This window comes from Euleptes europaea, chromosome 16 (assembly GCF_029931775.1).
Source record: "Euleptes europaea isolate rEulEur1 chromosome 16, rEulEur1.hap1, whole genome shotgun sequence".
Lineage (NCBI taxonomy): Eukaryota > Metazoa > Chordata > Lepidosauria > Squamata > Sphaerodactylidae > Euleptes > Euleptes europaea.
The window spans coordinates 19,462,149-19,485,432 of record NC_079327.1 but is presented as its reverse complement, the minus strand read 5'-3'; positions in this window follow the sequence as shown (position 1 = coordinate 19,485,432).

Below are 23,284 nucleotides of genomic sequence, written 5' to 3'. Positions count from 1 at the left end.
GATTTGCAACACCCTTGGTTCTTCTCCCAAGCCCTCAGTCCACCCTCTGACTGCTTAGGTATGACTAGGCCTGCCCTACCAGACTGCCTTGGGACACCACTTTAAGCCTCCAGTAGGATGGAAAGTAGGATATAAATATTTGTGTATTTACCCAAAAGGAAGACAACCTTGAATGTGAGATGTTCTGCCCCACAAAGGTTTTTTTTATTACTGTTCATAACTGTAATTAACATGAATAATTAGCAGGGGCTGGTGCCATCAGAACCAAGATATGCTGATACCAGATTACTGACATATTCATTGCTAACATGCAGATCTTCTGCAAGACCAGATCCACCCCCCCCCACCCCCCGCTTCACCAGAATACATTCTGAAATGTAATCCTCGGGTGATGCGCCCTCTCCAAACACAAACACAATGGCATGTTAGCCAGCAAGCTGGTTACAAACATTTGCCATTTTAATAGCTTCTATAATCCAGCTGTAGCTATTGTGCTGGACATTCTTTAGCGGCATATGGGCAAATTCTTGCAACAAGATCTTTCTCCTGATGTTTTTTTTTATCCCTGCTTTGTTTAGAATGAACATGGTTTTACAGTGTAAATAACCCTCAGCTGTTTGCAGAGCCTTGTCCTGGCAATGACAAGTCGTTCTAGCTTGAAATCCGTGCAAAGCATGCACGGTTTCTTTCATGCCAAAGCACACAGAAGGACTGTATGTTAGCTAGCCTAGATTTGCATCACATAGTTTGCTATAGAGTTCAGTATGGGAGTTAAGAAGTCTGTATATATAGATTTCATTTTTTAGACATTTTCTTGGTGGGCTGAGTCTACCTACCTACCTACCTGTCTGCCTGCCTGCCTGTCTATCTATCTATCTCTGTCTGTCTGTCTATCTCTGTCTACCTACCTATCTACCTACCTATCCATCTATCCAGTGAGCCAGTGATTGTAATCCAGTTTGATTCTCCTTTCAGTAGAGAAAATTGGGGTAAAACAACAACTCTTCTTCTTCTACACTTGAAAGCAGCCATTTTCTCCAGGGAACTGACCTAGAAGAAGAGGAAGAGTTGGTTTTTCATATGCCGACTTTCTCTACCACTTAAGGAACAATCAAACTGGCTTACAATCACTTTCCGTGCCCCTCCCCACAACAGACACACTGAGAGGTAGGTGGGGTGAGAGTGTGTGACTAGCGCAAGGTCGCCCAGCTGGCTTCATGTGTAGGAGTGGGGAATCAAACTCGGTTCTCCAGATCAGAGTCTACTGCTCCAAACCACCGGTCTTAACCACCACACCACGCTGGTAGTCTGGAGAGCAGTTGTAATTCTGGGAGTTCTCCACGCCCCACCTGGAGGATGGCAAACCTGGTCCTTACTGATAGGTGTTCCATGAGAGGGAGCTAGCCTACAAGGGATCTTTGTAACTTGTAAAGCTTTCCTGGCTAACATGCGTACTCATTCTAATGATGGGCATTTTACTAACTAATGAATAAGCCCAGCTATGAAGCTCAAATCCAGCATTAACGCTGGAGCTCAGGGAGAGCTTTTTACAAGTGCAAATGCCTACAAAGGACCTTACCTGGGCCTGCTTATTGCTTGCTCGACTCCTTAGGCAAATATTTGTTTTCTACTGTTTGCCATTGTTCAAGCTCACCCTTCTTTCAGAGTGCACAGAGGTTTGTAAAATGTCAATACATCACTTTTAGAAACATAGTTTATGCAACTGTGCAATGCCTTTACATGCTTGTTTCCCACTGGGGATACAAGTATGTCCTTATCAGTTAATATTTTCAGAAGACATTTCCACTGGGATCCTTATGCTCCCCAAGGTTGGATGATTTTCCTAATGTTTAGTTATTCAGACCACAGAGACGAAAATCCTATGCAAGCATAAGAAGAAGAAAATTCCATTGCATTCAAGGTAGTTGCGCAGATGGGTTGCCTCAGAGTGTATCCCATCAGGGGTTAAACTGGCTCCCTGGTGAAATGGACTCGTAGTTACTTTGGCAAACAAAAAGGAGGCTTGCAGCACATTAAAGGGAAACTGAGGCCACTTCATCTGACACATAAAGTGTGTCCTCAGTTGGCATGTTTTAGATAGGTGAATGAACACACACACACAGAGAAATAGGGAAAATTGTAAACAGAGAGGACTAAACACAATGAAATGCAAGAGGTAGAGCCAGTGACATTTCTGCAAACCTCTAATGTCTACAAAATAGGTACACTGATCATTCCTACATGTGCTAAGAACATTGAACACTTGTAAAGAATGAGAGCACTTTTGTCTTGATTCAGACCTAGATAAATACAATCAGACCTCCCAATGAATTCTATCAGCAATTTCATGTTGGAGTCCTCCTTTGGAGTACCTTCCTTGAATAATGGTGACTTTCAGGTCAGCAGCAGAACGTGCGAGAAAGTGAAATACTATTGATTGATTGATTAATCAATTAAAAGACTGATGGGTTCACTCAGAATGGAGGAATACTAATCATGATCCGTACCTATTCTCTCTAGTATCAGAAGAGGATGCTAGGGTTGGGCACTGGAGGAAGGTGTTAACGCTAGTGGAGCAAATCCATAGGATCCAGCTGACAATCTATATATTCTAATATAGTGAGCCATGCTTCTGTGTTCTGGTTTTTTGTTTTTTAAACTGGATGGTACCACTTTCTAAAAATTACAATATACAAATGTGGTCTGTAAATGCTGAATTGGACATTCCAGCGCCAATTCTTTTCTTTCTTTCTTTCTTTCTTTCTTTCTTTCTTTCTTTCTTTCTTTCTTTCTTTCTTTCTTTCTTTCTTTCTTTCTTTCTTTCTTTCTTTCTTTCTTTCTTTCTTTCGTGAATATTTGAAGTTATTTCATGTAAGTTGAGCTTTTGGGAATTATTTCTTGGGAATCTGTTGAAAGATGTTTAAGATTCCTACTGTAGCAATTATACACTTGTCTGGGAGGATGTGGCCAACCACATCTTATGCCTTGAAGTTCAAGCCAACTTTTACGTTGAATCTCTGCAGAATTTCTGTAGCTGGTTAAAGTTATAACCACCCTATCACTGGAATAATAGGATATATAGTGAGAGAGCTAGGTAGCTCACTTCTGGAAGAGTTCAATATCAGTGATATTTATTGGGTAATTTGCTTGGCTGCATGAGAATTCTATTTATCCAAAATATTCATTATATTTATTGATTCATTATATTGTGTATATGTAGTTATTTGATCCGTTGTTTTTTTAATATTGGAGCATAATATTTATGTCACTGTGTTGTAACTTTAAGCTGATCCAAACCTGTGGAGGAGGATTTATATATATTTAAAGGAAACCACAACAACAAAAAGAGTACCTCCAAACACTGAATTTTTTTTTGGGGGGGGGGAATTAACTGATAGCCCAGGTAGACTGCACCCATGCTCAGAAATGGCCTTTTTAAAAACCAGGGCAGACCTACTATAACCAGCTTGAAACCCCACAAGGCTGCTGGGCTGCATTCAGCTCGCTGGGTCAGAAAAGATTGCTTTAGGGTATAGTGATTAAGAGTGGTGGTTTGGAGCAGTGGAGTCTGATCTGGAGAACCGGGTTTGATTCCCCACTCCTCCACATGAGTGGCAGTCTCTAATCTGGTGAACCAGGTTGGTTTCCCCACTCTTACACATGAAGCCAGCTGGGTGATCTTGGACTAGTCACATTCTCTCAGCCCCACCTACCTCACCGGGTGTCTGTTGTGGGGAGGGGAAGAGAAGGTGATTGAAAGCTGGTTTGATTTTCCCTTAAGTGTCAGAGAAAGTTGGCATATAAAAACTAACTCTTCTTCTTAGAATCATAGAATAATAGAGTTGGAAGGGACCACCAGGGTCATCAAGTCCAACCCCCTGCACAATGCAGGAAATTCACAACTACCTCCTCCCCACACCTAGTGACCAGAAGATGGCCAAGATGCCCTCCCTCTCATCATCTGCCTAAGGTCCCAGTATCAGCATTGCTGACAGATGGCCATCTAACCTCTTCTTAAAAACCTCCAGGGAAGGAGAGCTTACCACCTCCTGAGGAAGCCTGTTCCACTGAGGAACCGCTCTAACTGTTAGAAAATTCTTCCTAATGTCTAGATGGAAACTCTTTTGATTTAATTTGAACCCATTGGTTCTGGTCCGACCTTCTTGGGCAACAGAAAACAACTCGGCACCATCCTCAATATGACAGCCCCTCAAGTACTTGAACATGGTTATCATATCCCCTCTCAGTCTTCTCCTCTTCAGGCTAAACATACCCAGCTCCTTCAACCTTCCCTCATAGGACTTGGTCTCCAGACCCCTCACCATCTTTGTTGCCCTCCTCTGGACACGTTCCAGCTTGTCTACATCTTTTTTAAATTGTGGTGCTCAAAACTGAACACAGTACTCTAGGTGAGGTCTAACCAGAGCGGAGTAAAGCGATACCATCACTTCATGTGATCTGGACACTATACTTCTGTTGATGCAGCCCAAGACTGCATTTGCCTTTTTAGCTACCACATCACAGTGCTGACTCATGTTCAGTGTTTGGTCTACTAAAACCCCAAGATCTTTTTCACACACAGTACTGCTCAGACAAGTCTCCCCCATCCTATAATTATGCATTTGATTTTTTCTACCTAAATGCAGAACTTTACATTTGTCTTTGTTGAAGTGCATTTTATTAGTTCTAGCCCACTTCTCCAGCCTGTCAAGATCATCCCGCTCTATCATCATTGGCTCTGTCTTCTACCATATTTGCTACCCCTCCCAATTTAGTATCATCTGCAAATTTAATAAGCATCCCCTCTATTCCTTCATCCAAATCATTTATAAAGATGTTGAACAACACAGGGCCCAGCACAGATCCCTGATCCACTAGTCACTTCTCTCCAAGTGGATGAGGAACCATTAACTAGCACTCTTTGGGTACAATCTGTCAACCAGTTGCAGATCCACCTAACAATAATAGGATCTAAACCACACTTTCCCAATTTGTCAGCTAGAATACTATGTGGAACCTTATCAAAAGCCTTACTGAAATCTAGATAAACTATATCTATAGCATTCCCCTGATCCAGCAAGGTAGTAACTTTCTCAAAAAAGGAGATAAGATTAGTCTGACATGACTTATTCTTGAGAAATCCATGCTGGCTCTTAGTGATCAGATCAATCCTTTCTAAATGCTCAAGGACTGACTGTTTGATGATTTGTTCGAACAGTTTTCCTGGTATAGAAGTCAAGCTGATGGGTCGGTAGTTACCCGGATCCTCCTTTTTCCCCTTCTTGAAGATGGGGACAACATTTGCCCGCCTCCAATCTTCTGGCACCTCACCTGTTTGCCAAGACTTTTCAAAAATAATGGACAGAGGTTCAGAAATTACATCTGCAAGTTCTTTGAGTACCCTTGGGTGCAATTCTTCTTCTTCTTCTTCTTCTTCTTCTTCTTCTTCTTCTTCTTCTTCTTCTTCTTCTTCTTCTTCTTCTTCTTCTTCTTCTGTCTGTCTATAAACAAATGGAAAGCAGTTTGCAAGTAAGGATGCTTGATTTCATCCCTGTTAAGTGCAAGTCATAACACTCACAAGCACTTGAAAAAAAGTCTGGTTTTCCTGAATGCTCAACAATGCCTGGAATTTGATTGTGAATACTTTGTGCATGCAGGACCTTGCAATGCTTTGCCATTCTGTTCCCTCCCCCACTTGTCTGCAGCTGTCTCCCAAAGCCCTAAAGGAAAATTTTCCTGAAGATTTTTTTTTTCTGCCCGAAGTGGGGAAGGAAACCCTTCACTTACAAAACCGGTTCTCCCTCAACTGGAGACAAGTTTTTCATAGTGAAGAATTTTTTTTTTTTGGTTTTGTATTTCACAGAGGTGCACACCATCACAGCTAAAATACACACTCTCTCTTTCTCTCTTTTACCATCAAGCTGATTAATGGAGACCCTGTGGGATTTTCAAGGCAAGAGATGTTAACAGATGGTTTGCCTCTGCATAGTGACCCTTGGTGGTCTCCCATCAAAACACTAACTATGGCCAACCCAGCTTAGCTTTTGAGATGTGATGAGATCGAACTAGTCTGGGACATTCATGTTAGGGAAAAATATCTTCATCAATTTCATTTCCAGGACCTAATCTCACAGTGGTGTTCCCATGTAAATGAACAGGCTCAGTAGGCTACACTTCTCTCCCAGGGAGGAGTAGATAAAATTGGCCAAGGCTTTCAGCTGCAAAGTAAACTTGGATCAGATGGATTTCCTTCATAATCTTCCCTCTCGCTCAAAGCACACTCAGTGCTCTCCCTGTTTTTCGGGTTGAAATTGGTACTTCCAAAGATGTAGAAATTTCTCCTCCCAATACTTAGTCCTGTTAAGAAGAGCCATCATTTTCCTAATTACTGAATCTGAGTTGACATCACCCGTCTGTGTCCGATCCTCCTTCTTCCTTTCTAGAGGAAATAAATAAGCCCAAGTTTCAAATGAATTGGACTAAGAGGTCCAATTCTATGAGCCCCTGAACAAGGTGCCCCAATTATCCTCCATTGTTTCCTATGGGGGGGGATTCCAAGCTTTCTCTAGGGAAAACAGTAACCAAACACTCAAGAGCAAGCAAAGTAACCACTAGCTGAAAATCTCCCAATGCAAACAGAACCAACAAGCCCAAAGAACAAATGCAGAACTAGGGAATCTCCGCAGAAGCGTGGAACAATGTGGCAAGCCTAACACAACAAATGTCAAATTAGAGATTCAAGAGAATGTCAATTCAGAGAATCCTACAAGCCATACCATTTAGCAAAGAACACTGATGCACACCTAACAAATGTCAAATTAGAGAATCCAATCCAACACAATCATAAACCAGAGCATCCAAGCCTATGTCCAACCTGAGAATCCAATGCAAACCACAAACCAGATGCAAACCAACTTGAGCAAAGAACACAATGTTGCAAGATCAACAAAACCAATTTCAAAGGACAGAATCCAAGCCAAACCAATCTGGCAAGCTGATAACAAGCTCTGGCAAGAAGACCCTGACACAAACACACAGTAAAATTAAAGAAAAACAGTCCTGGGAGCCTTAAAACATTGGCTCCCAGTATCCCTGGTTAATCTTGAATATGGACTCCTGAATATATCTGAAAAATAGTGATAAGACTCCCAACCCCCCAATATATATTTGGACTGGATATGTCCAAACACACATCCCTAGTGCACACCTTAGTGTAACATGGGATGCTGTTGTAATGACCGGGAGGGGCTGTGGCTCAGTGGTAGAGCATCTTCTTGGCATGCAGAAGGTCTCAGGTTCAATCCCCAGCATCTTCAGTTAAAGGAACAAGGCAAGTAGGTGATGTGAAAGACTCATGCCTGTGACCCTGGAGAGCCGCTGCCGATCTGAGTAGACAATACTGACTTTGATGGACCAAGGGTCTGATTCAGTAGAAGGGAGCTTCACATGTTCATGTGTTCACAGAAGCTGCCATACAAAGACAGCGGTCCCATCCCCCATAGAAATGGTTGGTGTTATCTGCCACAAATGGACTGAGGCATGTGTGCAAGGCTCCTAGATGAGGTTTTCAGCGTCCAAAATGTACATGAAGCATCCGTTTGAGCATGTGGTTCCTCATGCACCTAGAGATATGTGCACTTACAGATCAGGGGAACTCTGGAAAGATTCAAAGAGGGAAATGTGTACTCTACTTAAGCAGGGATGTAAAGGGCATGCAAGCAAAACTCGTTGAACACAAAAAAAGCTTTTCTCGTTCAGGGGAAATGCTGCTGAAGCCTTGTAAACATTGAAAACTAAGCAGAAGCCCAAAGAGCTCTGCTTCATACTGGAGGGGTACTTATCAATTACATATGCAAACATAGAATATTTTTCACCAAAAAATAAGGACTTCTAAATGAGCGTCTGTGTCTGACTGAAAATGAAATCTTTGTAAGGTTGCAGAGCCATTGGAGGGAGCTGAAATTAACTTGTCTAATGCATTAAAGCTTTTCAACCTGGCCTAACATATTGAGGGGTGGGGGTGGGGGGAGTTGTAAAGAGCCATATTGGCCCACACAAAATCCAGAAGAGAAAGAAAATCCATGTAATAGTTTTTTTTTTAATTAGGGCCAATCAAAATGGCATAAAATATCATGCAAGCTTTTGAGCCCTTCATCAGGTAAACATTTCAAAAATAAAAAAAAGTTAAGGAGGAAAAAGGCAGACTCTCATGCCAGCTCTGGTAATGTTGAATGCTAACTGGCTCATGGATTAGTTCATTTGCTGGAGGTATTAGATTCTATCACTTGCATTCTGGGAAGAAAAAGTCGACCACAGAGGCACTTCTTAGTTAAGAAAATGAAGCTCAGTTAGATCTAAGTGTCACTTTTTTTGTGGCCACTTCCTGAACACTGTACACTTCCTGTTTGACACTTCATTTTCCCAATTGAGATGTTCCATTGTTCACTTCTACTTGCCAGAATACAAGCTGGAATCTAAGAGCCAAAATACACGATATGTCCTTCATGAGTAAGGTCACTGGTGCACGACCCTACTTATAGTCAGACACACATTGCAGAACTTACCTTAAACAGCACTCAGTCACTTGGCACTGCAAGGCAGCACTGCAAGGTGAAAGAAGGAGCTTCTGGTAAAAGAAGGAGGTCCTTCCCACACCATTTTTACTGGTAGAAACAGCCGTGTGTGTGAATGTGTGGGGTTTCACCCTTTGTCTCTGGATGCAGTGTGGGGTAATGAGAGCCAGCATGGTGTAGTGGTTAGGAGCGGTGGCCTCTAATCTGGAGAACTGGGTTTGATTCCTCACTCCTCCACATGAAGCCAGCTGGGTGACCTTGATCTAGTCACAGTTGTCTCTGAACTTTCTCAGCCCCACCTATCTCACAAGGTGTCCATTGTGGGGAGAGGAAGGGAAGGAGATTGTAGGACATTGTAGTTTGATTGTAGGAGATTGTAGTTTGATTCTCCTTAAAAGATAAAGTCAGCATAAAATAACCAATGCTGCTGCTGCTGCTTCTTCTTCTTCTTCTTCTTCTTCTTCTTCTTCTTCTTCTTCTTCTTCTTCTTCTTCTTCTTCTTCTCCTTCTTCTTCTTCTTCTTCTTCTTCTTCTTCTCAGTGCTAAGTGAATGAGTACTTTTTTTAATTTTTCACGCTCAATGTTACAAACTAAAACTACAATACATACAATATCACATAGACAACACAACCACATGCCATACACTTCTTGTTAGGAAGCTTCTCGCAGCAAAAGTGTTCATGCATGCTCTTTTGACTTGAGGAAAGCTGACACAATGAAGCTGATACAAAAAGGAAGAAGGCATTTTTAACATTGCTGGTAGAAGCACCAAGCTGAAGAAGCCACTGTTTTACGTGGCGAAAATGCTGACACATTCCGGAAGGCACGTTTCTTCCCTTTCCTAGGTTGGGAGTCGGACTGCTACTTTGTCAGCAAAAGAATTGATATGTTACCATTGTGACCCTGATGATATGCAAGTCTTTCAAGTTTATGGAAGCAGAGGATTTGTATGGACTTATTTCTTTGGTTTTGTATTCTTGTAAGAGTGAGTCTATTTATGTGTATAGTATGTTTATAGTTTACACGTTGTAGGTTATTGCACATTGTAATTGAAGTTTCACAATACAAGTTGAGAGGTTTAATTTAGTGCTGATTTATTTTTGTTGCATACACTACAGTATAGCAATACATACTTTGCCAGGATGCGCATCAAACATTTGATTTCATTATGAATCCATCGAACATAAAAATCTATGCTACTGTTAATTATTAACAGCCTTAATATAATGCCCTTACAATCATTATATTTATACTTTGCCTTAATCTCATGTCTTGCCCCCCAGTGAATGAGTACAGTTTAAAGTGAGTGCCCCCAATGTGCATCTGACTGCGAGGTGGGTCACACACCCATGACTCGACTTGCAGCTGGTATATCATGTATTTTGGCCCCAACACCTCCAACAATTAAACAAGATAGTGTGCCGGACAGCAACCACCACCACTGAAGCTGGCCTGGGAGTCTGCCTGTGTCCTTAACTCTGTTTTTTTATTTTATTTTTGCAAGTCCATACAAACTCAAAAAGCCCACACAACATCCTGGGTCCTTTTAACTGGTCCGAACAAAAAGCTAAGGCATGGATTTGCTTTCTCCTTCTAACTCCTCAAGCCTACTGCAATGTTGTGAAACATCTGGGGGTCAGTTCCACTGTCCCGTGCTTGCGGGTTTGTATTTCTTTCCCTCCCTCCTGGTGTTTACAGAGAATGCAGTACGTGTGTATATGGAGAGGAAGAGGCCATCAGCAAGTTTGCAAATGACTGGAGTTTAGTCTGTGAGGAGTGAGTTATAAACAAAGACAAGCAAAGGCCACTTGCTCCGGCCAAGGACACATGAGAGAGTGGCGTGGCTGGGCACTCAGATTTCAGGGTTGCTCTCACAACATGTTTTCTTTTTGTGCCTTCCCAAACCAATGATCGGATCGCTCCTCATCAGGCGAGTAAGACTAAGCAGTTGTACTCAGAAGTAAGTCCTATGTAATTCAGTTAGGCTTACTCACAAGAAAGCGTCCTTGGCATTGCAGTTTTAATCTGTTATGATATTTGATAGAATTTCTGGTTTTATCAGCTGCTATGCATAGCTTTGTGAATGACTTTTATGCCGCTGGTTTATTATAGTGGGTTTCCCATTGGTTCTGATTATTGTTTTCTATATTAGCTTTAATATATTTATCTGATTTGATCATTTGCTCATTTAATTTTTTTTAAAAAAAGATTCTAAATAATAAAGGCCTTGACCTGGATGGCCCAGGCTAGCCTGATCTCATCAGATCTCAGAAGCTAAGCAGGGTCAGCCCTGGTTAGGGTTTCCAACCTCCAGGTGGCACCGGGAGATCACCCGCTGTTACAACAGATATCCAGGTGACCAAGATCAGTTCCCCCTGGACAAAATGGCTGCTTTGGATGATAGGCTCTATGGCATTATACCCAGCTGAGGACCCTCTGCTCTCCAAACCCTCTCCCTACCCCAAGCTCCCCCCCCCCAAAAAAAATCTCCAGGTTTTTCCAAGCCAGAGTTAGCAACCCTAGCCCTGGTTAGTACTTGGATGGAAGACCACTGAGGAAATCCAGAGTCACCATGCTGAGGCAGGCAACGACATACCACCTCTGTTTGTCTCTTGACTTAAAAACCCTACTGGGTTGCCATGACTCAGTTGGGACTTGATGGCACTGTCCACCAACAAATAATGCAGTCTATGTATGTTTAGTACCCTGTGGTGGTTAAATTCTCCTTGGACTCACTCTGCATGTCCTTGATCAAGACATGGACCTAATCCCATCACAGTCGATTGCTTTTGACTCTGATTGATCTCAGGTAGGAGAGTAAATGTTAAGTGGTCTCCCACTTGAAATCTATGGTCCCTAATAGTTCTTTCCTTTAGTTGATTTTTCCCCCAAATATTTTTTAACCTATCCTGTGTAACCATTTGGAAAATACTTTCTCAAATATAGTAAATCGATTGTAATAGCAAAACTTGTTGCTGATTTTCTTATGGCTACATCTGTAGAAAGCATTTAATGGTGCCCAAGATATTGTGTGTGTGTTTGTGTGTGTGGGGAAATCTCAAAATAATATAATATGCATTTTTAAAACATCTGTTACAGCTGATGTCTTGCAGGGAAACCAGTGTGTTAACTTGCCCTCTGGTCAACGAGTTCTTCATGTGCTGAACGATAATACACCAGCAGATGTACAATGAGAGCCAGGAGGTAGGAACTTTTGGACTTCTGCCTTGCTCATGGTAACAGGAAACGAGCAGCTCATGGCCAAGGCTGCCTAGATACAACGTGCTCATTGCATGAGTCCTGCAGGCAGAATCTTGCTCCCCTCCCCTTGGAAACATCTTCTTGTCTAGCGGGGAAGATGTAAAATACACACCGACAATCTTTTTAAAATTTATTTTTATAATATAATAATAATTAATACCAAAAGATAGAGCGGGGAATACACAGATACAAAAAAGAATACAAAATATAGAAAATAGGAAAAAAACAGCCGGATAAGATAAAGAACACTAAGATTACTACTACCCATAAAATTTATCTCACGTGCTTAAACGAAGAGATTTGACAACTACCATCTTTAGCGTCCTTAATAAACCCAAATTACTATCCCTTGGTCTCTTAATAAACTATAACCACAATACAACTGTGTTATTAGTTTATATTATATAATTATATTATATTATATTATATAATCCTGAACTTCCTCTTATTTTAATTATCTTATTTATGATATCTGAACATTATACAAAACAGATAATCTTACTTAATCTAAAATTTTATCTCAAAAGACATCTATCAGGTTAATCTAAAAACTTTTTCTCAAAAGACATATCTCTCTCAGGTCTTATCTTCCCCCTCAGACCATGTTTTGAGAGGAATATGTATAGTAGAGTTTACATTGATAACTATAATCTTGATATCAGGCTATCTTGTTTGTAAAATGTACTCACCTTGGCCTGCCAAACTGGGATCAGGTCAAATATTCATTTCCCAGACAGACAGCTCGGCTGGCAAATGCCTGGAGGATGGGGGTGATCCCTTTGCAAGCCCAAAAAATTGGACACCCTGTCCCAAAGTTACCAAACTTCAGTGACCGTCTAAGGAGAGTCCCTTCCAGCTATGCTGAAAATTTGGTGATTCTACCTCCAAAAATGCCCCCACAGGAGCTTCAAAAAAAAAATCCCCATAGACTGCAACAGACCCAATTTTTTTAGTAAACCCGGTGATAAGCCGAATACCAATATGTACTGGTATGGTATTTGGCTTATTCTGGGTTTACCGGAAAAAAATGGGCCCAATAAACCTGAACCCAAAATTTACTTTTTTTTTTTTTTTGCACAACCCTAGTTTCGTACACTTGACACCTATTCTATAGAGACAGCTTCGAACTTAAACTTCCTGCAGCAGGCCCCCTTGGCTCTTGTTGGTGCTCGGTGCAGCAGTGGGAGCAAAACTCCAGGGACGTGCAGTGCCATGACATCACTTCCAGCCCCAACCCAGAACTGAGGTCTATGCACCGGGATGATGCTCTAGAATTAACCTGAAACTCTATGGTGTTAACCATCTGCTTCCCTAGCAGGCATCCATTGGACTAAGCTGAAGACTTTGTTCTTATGCTAATATGATCTTACCTGGTCAGTTCCCATTCCTGACCTATCTTGGGGTAAAATAGCATATTTATTAGTCTACTGTTGACTTGCTACCTCAGCATATTAATTAGTCTACTGTTGACTTGAACCATCTAAATCAAAGGTGACCTTCCTTTAATAAGCAAGTCAATTGGAGTCTTCCGTTCTGCCTACTGAAAGGACAGCTTCCTGATAGAACTGAACCACTGCCAAGCTGGAATTACTGCCAAGCCATTTGGCTTCCTAACAGGAATTATCCAGATCTATGTAGGCTTTTGGAAGCCTTAAATCGTTCTTATACATTTAACATGTTGATCTGAGTTAGTGTGCTAGCCAAAATGCTCTTTTTTCTCTATTTTTGGTGTGCACTCTTTTCCTAAATAAATCTTTTTTTTATTCAACAGTTTCACTGTTTGTGCCTCAGTTTCTCAGAAAGTCTCATAGCCTTCAAAAAACTTTAGATCTGTCTACTCGTATAATACAGAAACAGGTTAGAATACAAATTGGAAAAGGCACTTGAGCTAATAACAAAAGGCAAGGCATTCTCAGGGTCACATCATTCTTTTACTTTAGATTGTGTGCTGAGTATGAAGAGTATTCTGAGTACCCCTCTGCGCATAAAGAAATTGTCTGGGTTTTCTGGAGGTTTTGCTAGTAGGTTAAAAGGCCTAACACCACAAGAGAGACCCCAAGTATATGGGTCCTTCCCACCCAGTCATCTCTAACTGCAACCAGGCAAGAGTTGTCTGCATTGATCATATAGCTCATGGCTTAGGGCATGGTAGAAGGGATAAGTAAGTTCCTCTAGGAAGCTGAAACTACTACACAAACAGAGGAAGCAGGACATGAGGATTGCCACCCCTACACCTGTCCCACCAGGAAAAAATTCAATCCAGAAACAGCAGGGAAACCTCATAGTATTATTTAAGGGGGAACTCCACAGAGCTTTGGTCTAATCCAGTTAAGGGTCAGTACACCCACAAAGATGCCACATGCTCAGTAGAATTCTGGAAGGCTGGAAGCTATATTTTTAAATACAAGTCCACTGTCTTCTATGCATGTGATGTTTCTACTTCTTCCATAGCAGCTTTTCTACAGAAAGCTGTGCATAAAATTAACAGCATAAGTCAAGACAAGCCATGATGGATCTGACCAGCTAGTCCAGCACAATGTCCAGGGACTTCAATGCCATAGAGTCCACTGGCCAAAGTGGCCATTTTTCTCCAGGTGAACTGATCTCTATCGGCTGGAGATCAGTTGAAACAGCAATAGATCTCCTGCTGCTACCTGGAGGTTGGCAACTCTAATGACACCAGATGTGGGGGGAAGTAGAAATCTGCATCTTCCCGTTCACACTTCCCCCAAACCTGCTTTATGTACAGTCATCCTAGAAAGATCATACCAAAGCAGGTTTTGGGAAACCTACAGTGGAATCAAGAAAAACCCATAAGGGAGATGAATCATGACGATGTCGTGTGGAAGCACCAAAAAAGAAAAAGAAAACTGCTGCAGTTTACTGGAGAATGTGGTGGGAAACCTCCCTGTGGAAGCAGCTGTTACCTCAGTAATCCACATAACAATTCTGTGAAGTCAGCCAGTATTATTGTCCCTGTATTGCTGACTGAACTAGGGTGGGGTCTGAGGCTGGCCTACATGCAGGGAGTTCACGCTGAGGTGAGATCTGAACCGGGGAATTCCCAGCTCGCAGTCTTAGTCGCTCCACCGTTATACCCGAGGTCTCACATTAATGTCCTGATTACAAAATGGAGCATAAAACAACTTTCCGAGTCCTAACAAGGAATTGGATCTGAATTGTCAACAGATGGTTTCCAGATGTGGGGAGCGCCTTGCAGTTCAACTGTCACAACACTCGAAATGGTGGCACCGCAGTCCAAACAGAGAGATTGGAGCCATATACAAGATGGCAGACACCTGATTAATGTCTCCCCAACCAAATGAATGCCTTATCCCGCCTGTCCTATGGGGCTTAGAGCCATTGCTCAGGCGATAATAATATGGCAAGGCTGACTTAACTGCATATTTATATACATTGTTAATTAAAAAATAAACCCACCCTTATATGGTCCCAAATGCTGGGGGTTATTTGTCTAATGGTGTCTTTGATGTCCATATGAAGTTTACACCGTCTCCGCTTAGTGTTGCATGAAAGCAGATGCAGTAGCAGCTTTGTTTCGCACGAAAGCTTACATGGCAAAAACGATTGTGCTTGCCGTCGTAAAAAAGGGTATGAAAATATTTTCAGAGGTCCGCAACGCTGTTTCGTGTCAATCGGGTGCTGAACTCAGCCAAATGTCTAGCAGCTGACAGTTATCAAGCCGGCAGGAAATGAAGCAAGGCTCCTCCTGCCCTGACCCCCCCCCCGTTCTCTTTAAGCTGGAATTGCCTCATTTACCACCCAAATTCCCGGGATTCTTCCTTAGCTAAGGGTGGCGTGCGTTTGGGGCGGAGCGAGTTTTCCTCACAGCAGACAAAATGGGTGAGAAGACCAGCAGTCCTTGGTGTCTGTCTCTCAGATACTGTTTTGCATTTCCCTCATTTGTTAGAACTGTTCATTGATGTCTGTTTTGATCCCTTTCAGTAGGGCTGTGCTGAATAATTGCCAATATTAATCTGGGGTTGAATTCCGGGAGAGAAGAGGATATTTTCTGGAACACACATTGTGTGAGCATTCATCTTTTGTGGATACGGAGCCCGGCCTAGACCGGGGATGAAGGGTGGGATGTAAAGCTAATTTAAATAAATGAATGAATGAATACTCAGCACCATTGCCTTCCTTTCCCCACAGCTTCCTCCTCCGTCCTGAATTATAGGGCCATCCTAAGTGCTGTCAAGTTGCAGCTGATTTATGGTGACCCCGTAGGGCTTTCAAGCCAAGAAATTTTAGAGGTGGTTTGCCATTGCCTGCCTTTGCATAGGAATCCTCGACTTCCTTGGTAGGGTTACCAGGTTCCTCTTTGCCACCGGCGGGAGGTTTTGGAGGCAGAACCTGAGGAGGGTGGGGTTTGGGGAGGGGAGGGACTTCAATGCCATAGAGTCCAATTGCTAAAGCGGCCATTTTTTCCAGGAGAAGTGATCCCTATCGACTGGAGATCAGTTGTAATAGCAGGAGACCTTTTGCTAGTACCTGGAGGTTAGCAACCCTAACTGAAGGTGCATAAGCAAAAGCCAATTGCTCTGCCCTGCATGGCTAGGAAGGAGTCTGGTGAAACAATACAAGGAAGCATCCTGTTGAACACTGATGAATAGATCAACAAACGATCAAACTGATCATTGAAAAATCAGGTTCCTGTTTATAACCTTCAAACAGGATGTAGGCTGAACTGGCAGGTGTTCAATTATCCCTACCCCAACAGCTCAGATAATTGATTCCCAAGCTGAACTGCTCTTACCATTAGGAACATTCTCCAAATGTTTAACTGAAATCAATTTGCCATTAGACTGTCCTGCCATCTGGAGCAGCCGAGAACAAGTCTTTGCCCTCTTTTATGGGACAACAACCCTTCAGATACTTGAAGAATGCAATCTTGTGTGCTGTTGGTTTTCTCTTCTCCAGACTAAACATATCCAGTTCTCCCAGGGGACTTGTTATCCAAACCCTAGTTCCTGATGACTTGTGATTCCCTTCAAATTCATTTTGATTGTTTTTGTCCTGGCTGCAATTTAAAAGTGGAAAAAAAGAGAAGAAATATAAAAGAGCAGACTGTTTTAACTTCTTATAGCTGTCCACATTTTCCCTCCTTGCTTTTTGTATAACACTTCATGTGACATTGTTCAGCTTCATTTTATTCACTTCACTTACAGCCAAGTTCTCCAATGTATAAAGATAATTTTTATATTCTTCCTGTCCCATTTATCAGTGTCAGGTCACTCTGTATTGATCGTAGGGTCAAGATAACCAGAGTGTGTGTTTGCACGCACAATACGAAGAACTCCTTCCACATGCTTGGACCAGATTCATCCTGCTTCCCCCCCCCCTTCTTCTTCCTCTGGGAAGAATTAATGGAAACAGGAAATCTGCAAACATTTAAATGGACATATGAGATTATTGAAAAAATGCCTTTCCTACAAATAGAGCTTTTAAAAGAAAAATAATCCACAGTGTTTGGGTCCAGAATGTAGTTAACTCAAGCCACATTTCAAAATAAGGCATGTGATATACATCATTTTCTTTAACCTTGCATTAATAAAAAACATTGGGCCTTGTAATGAGAGATATTTGGGGCGCATGGGCAAGGATGGTACTAGATGTTCTGCATCATATCAATGCTGGGGAGACTCATATGATGTCTGATGACCTACAGATGGGGCATGCCGCCGTCTCTGGGAGTTCCACAGGTGATAGGACACGATGATCAAATGCAGAGGAAAGGGGTGAATGGCAGAATGGCTGGAATTGACTCATGACTATTATACACTAAATTTAGAACCGTGTTGCTAACAATGTAGTGTTATTGTTGTAAATCAGGCCCCCAGTCCAGGGAAACAAATAGTAGATTTCTGAATATCCCAGTGGGAAAAGACTTAAAGTAGGAATACACGGACACCAGGGTTTTGATACCAATTACACTGTCTATTGAGGTGCCATGTGCAACACAAACACAAGAGACGTTAAAGGCATAATATAAGGACACACAGTGAAGGGCAAGGAAAGAAAGCTACAATGGTTCTTGTAGGTTATCCAGGCTGTGTAACCGTGGTCTTGGTATTTTCTTTCCTGACGTTTCGCCCGCAGCTGTGGCAGGCATCTTCAGAGGAGTAACACTGAAGGACAGTGACAGTTAAGAGCAGTGGTTTGGAGAGGTGGACTCTGATCTGGAGAACTGGGTTTGATTCCCCACTCCTCCACATGAAGCCGCCTGGGTGACCTTGGGCTAGTCACACTCTCTCAGCCCCACCTACCTCACAGGGTGTCTGTTGTGGGGAGGGGAAGGGAAGGTGATTGTAAGCCAGGTTTGATTCTTCTTTAAGTGATAGAGAAAGTTGGCATATAAAAACCAACTCTTCTTCTTCTTCTTCTTCTTCTTCTTCTTCTTCTTCTTCTTCTTCTCCTCCTCCTCCTCCTCCTCCTCCTCCTCCTCCTCCTCCTCCCCCAAACCAAGAGAAGGCAAGAAGCCACCACCTGCTGTCCTCACCCACCCACCCCCAACACACTGCAAGGGATCAACTGCCCATCCTTCTTGGCTTCACTGCAGCAAGATGATGGCAAGGAGTAGGAGCAAGGCAGATCCTGTTGTGCTCACCCATCCACACACTCACTGTGGGCAGGAGGTGAGTCCAAGTCCAAGCCCAAGCCCATTGGATTCAATGATAGCTCTGAATGCTCTGTAAAACGAGAGTTCACACATTGCTCTTCGTTATTTTAATTTGAAAGCAAATATGAATACACAGGGTGGGTAGTCTGAAATATTTGGATGATCAGACCAGATAATCTCATTATGCAACCATTCCATAGGGAATGTCTCCTGACAGTTTCCAGTGAACGCCAAGAGAAACAGCTGATGGCAAAAACAGAACTTCTCAAAATCCATGTGCTGTGACCTCAGTTGGTAGGAATGCAACCCCAAGTTGAGACTGGAGATGCCTGAAATCATTCTGGCAGAACAGAGGGTCACTGTCAATTGTTACATCCAACTGTGTCCCAACCAAGCCCACCTTGTCTCATAGGAACAATTTCTGCTCTCCCCATATCATTCATATTTTTAACAAACAAGTTATCTGTCTTGTCATCTGAAACCTCCAACAGTGCACAACAATAATATCTTCTGCCAATAATTTTAATTTTATTAACAAGAGATGGATTGACTCTATAAAGGAAGCCACGGCCCTACATTTGCAAGATCTGAACAAAGCTGTTAAAGATAGGACATTTTGGAGGACATTGATTCATAGGATCACTATGAGTCGGAAGCGACTTGGCGGCACTTAACACACACACACTCACTCACACAATAATTTTATTAACCTTTTCTGTATCTTCTCCCAATTCACACATTATGGAGTACACAGGCTGAGTCCAGGGCCCCCCAACCTGTTCCCTGTGAAACAGTCACACTTCTCTTCCTTTCCTGCATGTGTGGGACTCAATTCAGATCGCAATTCCAACATACACGGAGAAGGGGCTTCAACCTTTTCACTGCAACATTTCTGACCTGAAATGGTCCTGGGACAGAACTGCCTTGACAGCCCAAATACCACACCCTTGGTCTGCTGTAGGTTGGGTAAACACTGCGGTGTGCGGGGAGGCATCAAAACAGAGTATAGATTTTGAAATGGTTACTGTAGCCTGGCATTACAAAAATGTCAGAAATGACTAGAGCCAGCATGGTGTAGTGGTTAAGAGCGGTGGTTTGGAGCGGTGGAGTCTGATCTGGAGGACCGGGTTTGATTCCCTACTCCCCCACATGAGTGGTGGCTGTTAATCTGGTGAGCTGGATTTGTTTCCCCACTCCTACACATGAAGCCAGCTGGGTGACCTTGGGCTAGTCACAGTTCTATTAAGAGCTCTCTCAGCCCCACCTACCAACTCTTCTTCTTCTTCTTCTTCTTCTTCTTCTTCTTCTTCTTCTTCTTCTTCTTCTTCTTCTTCTTCTTCTTCTTCTTCTTCTTCTTCTTCTTCTAGATCTCATGACATTTTTGGGATGACCAACCAAAACTAGGAAACATGGCTATGGCAGAGATTTACAGTATGGCCTTGCCCTTCTTTTCCCTTACAATTCCAAATGTTAACTTTTGCCCACTGAATTGCTCTGCTACTCTGAGCTGAGGTTTTGGCACTACCTAATGTCTTCCTGCTTGCTGCATAGTAGAAAGTAAGACCAAAAACACTAATCAGAAGCAAACAGTATGTAATTCCATCCTAGGTGCAGCCATATAACTTACAGCATTACAATGGAGATAGCACATTACCTGCCACAATATCACCTCTGAAACCCCTTTTAAATTATTTCTGTGTCCAAATCCATTGTAACTGCATATGGTCAGTATTGCCCCCCACCCCCCGCAACATAGTTTCAAAGGCCATGCAACTCACGTGTGTATGGTGGGATACCTTTAGGGGAGGGCAGGGACATACGTAATGAAGTTTAATTATTTTATTGAAAACACATTCATCTTACTTTTCGCCTGAGGGCCGAGGTGACTCATACAAGCAACAGGAATTTCAAGCAACACCTTAGCGGGGTGAAAACAGCATCCAAAGACAGAAATGTAGCCATGCCTTCACAACAATACTTTTTCAAGAGTTACTTTGTCTTGCACAAAAAGTTTTCTAAAATAAAACGTTCTTCCAAGGGGAAGGGCTGTAGCTCAGTGGTAGAGCATCTGCTTGGCATGCAGAAGGTCCCAGGTTCAATCCCCAGCATCTCTAGTTAAAGGGAATAGGCAAGTAGATGATGTGAAAGACCTCTGCTCAAGATCCTGGAGAGATGCTTCCGGTCTGAGTAGACAATTCTGACTTTGATGGACCAAGGGTCTGATTCAGTATAAGGCAGCTTCATGTGTTCATGTGATTTCAGAAAAGCTGGGATTGAATGTGCCCACCACATTCATTCTGGTAAGCCATTCTCAAATACCGGACCCATACCAGTTAATGCCCTAGTTCTGGCCATCATCTGGTCAAGTAACCTAAGTGTGGGCACTGCAAGAAGGAGATCACCTGAAGAGCACATCTACAGATATTGAAAACATGCCGAGACCTCTAAAACTGTAACTTTCCTTGACCCCAACTGATTTCCTTGGGTTGTGCTTGCAAGGGTTGGGGAAACTGATCATGTCCCATCATTCTTTCAGCATCCATAGGCATTACAGGTGAAAGAACAGGAAACAGGGTGACTGAAGGGGACATTAGCCTTATTTTTGTAGTAGCGTCTAGTTTCAGCGTTATATTTTCCCCCTGTTTAAATGGAATCATACTCTTTAACTAAAATAAATAAATAAATAACTGAGTACTTCCTATTATGATAGTTCCAAATCAAAGCATTTATTTCCCATGCAAAGAATTGGCCAATAAGTGGGTTATTAAAAAATCGATCATTAAAAACAAAAAACACACACAAAAAAAGCAAAAAAAATATATATTGTGAAGCCAGCCAAATCCTACATGAACCTTCTTTTAGTGAGGAGAGCAAGCTGAAACTGTATCTGTCTCTCACTCAAATTGAAAATCTTTCATGTTAGCTTGTAATTTACAGTACAACCCTAAATAGAGTTTCCCTCTTCTAAGATCATTGAGATCAATGGGCTTAGAAGGGTATACCTCTGCTTAGGGCTGTGTGTTATTTTCTTACTGGAAGAGTTTTGATTTGACCGAAGATTTACTATATAAAGGGGGATACCCTCCGAAAAGTTATTCCAAACACAACCCACTTATTTATTTTTAGAGAAAATTAAACAGCGCAATAGGGCTATCACTATGTTTTCAGGGCGAAAACGCATGGTCGCTTTAGCCTCCTTTATTCCCTGTTTCAGCAAGGATTCAGCCAGGATCGAACGCTCGTTTGGCGAAACACATGCGTTCGATCCTGGCTGAATCCTGGCTGAAACAGGGAATAAAGGAGGCTAAAGCGACCATGCCCATAGTCTGCTTCTGACCCTATGGTTCTTTCCCCCCTCTTCAGGAAGGCCATTCATAAACACTTTGCAGGGGTTTCGTGTGTATGTATGTGCCTGAAAGAGGGACCGTTTCTAATTTCTAATGACTTCTGAAAAGCAAGTCACTGGTGCTATCTCCTACCTTGGTCTCTCCCCCCCCCCCCCACTTCATAATCTTGCATGTAGTAAACTAATACCAGTCAGAGTCGACAGCATTCAGCAGTAGGACCTTTCCCAGGCTCTGGCGTGCACTTTCCCCCCTCTGTTTCCCTGCCAGTCTATCAGCTGTTAGCTGGATATTGAACAACAGCTGCCATCCACTGCAAACATCCGGATTCTGCTGAGCAGCATAAAGAGCCAATTGACAGCCGCAAGCGTCAGAACGCCCAGGAATGCATCCACAATTACAGTGTCATTCTTAAAGGTTTAATAGTTCTAACAGAAGGCGAAAATGGAGCAGAGAAGGAGGAGAAGGAGGAGGAGGAGGAGCGTGAGTCTCCAAGATACACAGCACGGCCCTTTGTTAATGTATTACCCCCATTTTCTACTTATTACACTTAGCGCCCACACAACCACAACACTACAACATCTTAAAACACTGGCATTGGAAAGACAATAAAATACCATCTGACCATCATTTCAAGGGCAATCAAACTTCTGATTTTTTTTTAGGAAATGTGGGTGCCGTCTCTCCAGATGGCTGCTCAAGGTCGCTCACGAGGTAGAAACCATACAACAAAACCATAAAAACAACAATCATAACATTATCAATATTGGCCAGGGATCCTGGAGGGGTATCATGATCCGTGCATACCAAGCGAGAGAGAGACTGCTTTCCAAAATGTTTGATTGGCGTTTTAATTTTTCTCCTTAGTCCCTTTACTTATTTTACCTCGGTAGAAATGAGTCACCAGAGGCTTTTTCAAGTTAACAGCCAAGTAACAGAGATTTATTAAACACTGTGCAAGGGATGGACTTGGAGGGAAAACGGTAGGTAGGGAAGGTATAGAACCAGAGCTAGTTTATAAGTTTTACTACAGTGAAGCAATAGATCTTAGGTGGCTGACAGTGCATTCCTGAGTGGAATGCCTGTGCCGGGCTTAGGAGGCAACACGGTGGCCCTGCCTCCAAAGGAGGTTTTGGCCCTGCCAAAACCTCCACCTGGTGCAAAAAATCCGTGCAACCCTCATCGGCAACCCTATATTTAGGCAAAACTCTATGGTTTCAGCGTAGAGTTTTCATTCAAATGCCAGAGAATCCCCAGTGTCTCCCCACTGTTTCCTGCCGCCACCACCCCCGCCAGCTTGCTGAGCGGCAGTAGGAAGTGCCAAATAGTGAGGGTATCCCCTGCTACCACCGGGGGCTTGGCTAGTCTATTTGAGACACTGAACGCATCTTCCTAGCCTGATTAGAATAATTTGGCTTTTAGCAGCCATATATGTCCCAGGGCTTTGCGATGCTTGTCAAGTGCTT